General features: G+C 39.5%; 1 pseudogene; it reads right to left on the reverse strand.

Annotated features, from left to right (window-relative positions):
* Window positions 1–831: 831 nt before the first annotated feature.
* Window positions 832–967, reverse strand: LOC121848614 (annotated as a pseudogene).
* Between the last annotated feature and the right edge of the window lie 3,740 nt (window positions 968–4,707).

The raw sequence follows: 4,707 nt of genomic DNA on the forward strand, positions 1-4,707 counted from the left end.
AAAATTATAACAATAAAGATGAATATTCTGTAGTTCTAATTGCAATATAAATGTCTAAAGTAGGCATTCATAATTTATTCTAAATTCCCTGAATTACCACTTCCAGAGCATTTCTCCAGTATTAAAAACCCACACATAATTCAAATGACTACTTCACCTCCTATCTATTGAATAGACAAACTTACAAAACATATGGTCGAACCTTCTGCAGATAATATACTTTGATGGACGAGTCTGTATTGCATGTAATCAGGCATTAGCATCCTTCCTGCTATCATTTAGGGCATCGGGTCGTCAAGGCACCAAAATAAAACAAATATTAATTTCCTATAGCTTAGCAGCTCATTGAATTCTTTCCTGATATTTTCATTGACAAAAGTGATTTGCATCGGAACTAAAACACTTTGAAGGTGCATTTGCAAACAAAAGAAGATTCTGCAGAAATACAAAGGATCCACATTTTTTGGGGTGAGCAAAGTTTTGCCCATTTACCCCCCGCTAAACCGAATTACGTTCCTCAAATGGAAACTTAGGTTGTTCCCCAGGCAACCCTTTTCCCCTCAAATCTGGGTCCCAAATCATCAAAAGATGAAGCGGACCAGATTCTTTGCATCACAACCACTCAATCAAGTCATGTTCCTGGATTGCCTCTCTGACCCGGGCAAGCATGGTCTGAGCCAGTGACCAAGGGCTCAAGGTAGGTCCGTATTCCAGATTCTCTGCTCTTCAATGTGAGGGCGGATCAAACTCCTGAGAATTGTGCTAGAATCCTGTTTCCAACAAACAGAGGCTGGCATTCCTGCTGCATCTACCGCCAATAAATAATCATGAGGAGGGTCAGAACAACGGCGACCATCCCGCTTCGAGATCTCAAAGGCAGAGCTCACTGCCAGGTACTGCACAACCCAGAATTAACCTATAAGAACAGATATTACACTTGATCTTAGCCAAAAGGCTGAGAAGATGCTGAAATACAAAGGATCCACATATCCCTGTGAAAGGATATATAGTGAACAAGGCACCTGTTGTAAACAAGGAATCTAACATTGTAATGCTGTGGTATCCTTCTTAAGCTTGGTTGACCAATTATTTTGCACAGGCAACGGGACCTAAATTGCAAAATTCATAAATGATTTGTAGATCGCAAATCTAGAAATCTGCTCAGATGTTGACCTCCTTCCAGGAACTGTGGCCCCAATCAGGAAATCAAAGTGGAGATTGGAGGCCAATATAATACAATTTTCTATTGAGTAATTTTCTATCAAGTCTTTCACTTCGGGAGGCTGTCTCAAAGTTCTTGCCATCTGATTTCTTCCTTTCAGAACACTAAAAACGTGATCCAATCGTAGCTTTGAGTTGTTTTTCAAACAAGTCCAGTATCCTGACGTCAAATCACCCTTACTGTTACTCTTTCCAATTGTTAACCACCCTCTGAGTAAAGAAATACTTCCTGAAATTGCTCTTTGAAACTGTCAACCTGTGTCTTCTTCTGCTACCTTGGCACATCCAGAAGTATTGTTCCAGATTTACTTTCTCAACACCTTTCATACCTCTGTGAGGACCCCTCTGAGATATGTCTTCTCAAGACTGAAGAGCCAAAGCTGGTCTAATCACTGCTCAAAGTTCATTCTTTCAATACCTTGTTGCTCTCTTCTGCATAGCCTCTAGATCCTAGCCAGCCCTCATTGCATGTCAATGATTTCCTTTCAATGTCTTTATTTAAAGAAAAAGTCCCAATTTGTTTTCCATTAGGTGAATTGTGAAAGCAATGTTTTCAGCCTTCAGGATTTCAAAGTGTAAATCAAATCTTTCTCCTAAACGGTGACGTGCTTATATGTACTGGCTCAGTCAACAGCACATTTGTTGTTCAATTTGTAATTGATTCCTTCTTATGAAGTTCTGTTGGCGCCTGTTTTTCTTTAACAAAACACACTAGTTTGGTTCAGAAATGTTATACTTGGACCGGAGACATTAAGACTTTCTACAAAACGTCAGGTGAAAGAAACAAAGAAGCAATTTGTAAATCGCTGTACCACAGCCTATTTAAACAATCATTCAGCAATTTAATTAATGGAACAAAAACATGGTTTAAAAATTGAATTAGATTTCCAAAAATGTGTTCCTATATTTGGGAAATGTGGTGATCCATTATCCTGCATGACAGGCCGTGGATTGAAAATGAACTAATAATACAGTACATGCTATTATGGACGTCTAGAACATCATCAAGATGCCTGGCATGTCACAAACTCTCCTGCATAAGTCCTGCCACCATACTAAAGGCAGATGAAAAAAACTCCAAGCTGTGGAAGGTGTTAGCTGGAGTCCAGTTCGTGAACACAAGCTCATAAATCTTTGGAGTCCATAATCAGTGGACACAAGTATAAGATAGGGGAACTAAAAGAGAATTTAGGAAAAGTTACTTCACGCAGAGGGTAGTGAAACTGTGAGACTCGCTGCCCAAAATGGTGATTGAATCAGATAGGATAGATGCATTCAAGAGGAAGCTCGACCTTCACATGAGGGAGAGGGGAATAGAAGGGTATGGAGAGAGTAAGGAATGGGTTGAGACTCATGGAGTACAACACCGAAACGGGCTGTTTGGGATAAGTGGCGTTGATGCATTGACCAAACAAAATTGAGAATAAATTGTTATATTTCCTATTCTCAAAATCTCTGTAGATGCTCAAACATGCGTTTACCTGTTCCTTCATTTCAATGTAGTATATGGCATAATGACACAATTCTTTGAGGAATAAATAACAGCAACAGGTTAAATCCATCCTTCCACAGTTTAAATAAACTGGAGTAACCTGATGACACAGCCGAGTTTCAGGCTGATGTACTTCTGAAACATTGCTAATGTGCAAATTGGCTGGCACATTCGCCTACAACTAGTAAATCCTGTCAAGTGCTTTGAGATGTACTCCTGACCTGAGAGGGGCTATATCAAATGCAAGGGTTGTAGTTATTTATTCTCTGGCTTTCAGGTAAAACTGTCACTCAGTCCTCCTTTACCATTCTTTACTATGGTAATATTCATTTCCTTCCAACTACCTTTAACCAATTCCACTATGAAAATAATTATATGGAACTCTGTCAGACGAATTATGGTTTATGTTCTTGGTCTCTTGAGCTCTTCCATTAAACAAGTTAATTTATAATAATTCACTATAATTCCTTGCATAAAATCCACTTGTATCCATACTTTTTCTGTCACACATTCATAATCATGACAATTAATTCTGTAATCAGAGACTAACTACAAATTATCTGGTTTCTCTAACAATTTCCTGTTAAAAAGCTTGATGCATTAATCTTATCAGTTTGATTTCAGTCTGGGGTGAATTTGTAGCCATTCTCTTCACACTTTCTTGTCCCTTTCATTTTATTTCTTGGATCCGTTTGTCCTCTGTCACTCACCTTCCATCTTGTATCTACTATCCTGGCCATTCCCTCAGCTCAGCAAACATTATCCTGCTTCAAGTCCCCTCTCCAATCTTCCCCACCATCAGTGGGTGAACATCAGCTATTCTGGCTCTGTTCCCTGGGAGTCCTTCACCTTGTCCCAATTGTTCCCTTCCTCAAAACCCACCTTATGAAAACCCAACACGTTCAGGATCCCAGTCTATTGTGTGCAGAGCTTTGAAATATTATACCACTGTGAAAACACTATAGAAATGTAAATTGCTGTTGTCATCCATTCTGTCCCCTCCAGGGCTGATCTCCACTCCACTTCTCATGGTCCACATAATGGAACATCGTAAGGTTTGTGTTCTCAATCTTTACTCCACCTGACAAGACAATCTTTATGTCTCCCTCTTACACTGAGAGGCAGGCTGCCCTTCACTGGGTGGTGTTATGAGATCAATTTTACAGTGCTTTCTCCTTAACTTCATTTTGGCCAGAATGTTATTGATTTTGTGATTGATTCCTACTAAAACTTATATTGAGGCTCTTATAAATCATGCTTTTCTTCTACTTTTATCCCCATAACATTCGAGGTAACTCAGTCAGAGGAGTTGGGACCAGAAGTTTCTGGGTTGAAATCCCAGTTAGTCCATTAAGCCTCTCACTCTTTGCAATTCATAAAATGAGTACCTTGTCTGACAAACATCTATGGGTGGCACCCTCCACCTTACTTGCTATATATGGAGCACTCTTGTAACAACCTAACTTTTTTAAAAATCCTTAGTTTTGACACAAGCATCAATTTTCTGCGTTTCTAACAAACTTGCTTTGTTTTTCAAATGCTTGTAGTTACTGCATTACTCCACACTACAGGCCCACCAGTTTGTTTAAAGTGCCAATAGGTTCATTGCAATGAGTGAGAAGGAAAGTTTCACTAATTAATCACTGAAGCCTTTATTTGGTTTTCCACTTCAATGCCAGTTGTGTCATTGAAAGCTCTGCATTGATACAGTTCCAGAATTGAACTAAGTTATCAAATTTCACGCCAAATGTGATTTCAGCAGATTCTCTCCAAACCTTAAGCATTTGTGTGGCACCTGGTTGATTTTGTTCCACACCACTCGCTGAGAGAACTGGTCATTTATCATAGACTTTACATTGTGTTGCAAGATTCCCATGCAATCGAGGTCATAGCGAGACTTCCGGGTATTACAGTACGAAATGGCACTACTGCACTGAAAAGGTACCAGCAACAACTGGAATCGGAATGTGCTACCGAGCAGGAGAGCATTGGTT

The sequence above is a fragment of the Callorhinchus milii genome, unplaced genomic scaffold (genome assembly GCF_018977255.1).
Source record: "Callorhinchus milii isolate IMCB2004 unplaced genomic scaffold, IMCB_Cmil_1.0 Scaffold3, whole genome shotgun sequence".
Lineage (NCBI taxonomy): Eukaryota > Metazoa > Chordata > Chondrichthyes > Chimaeriformes > Callorhinchidae > Callorhinchus > Callorhinchus milii.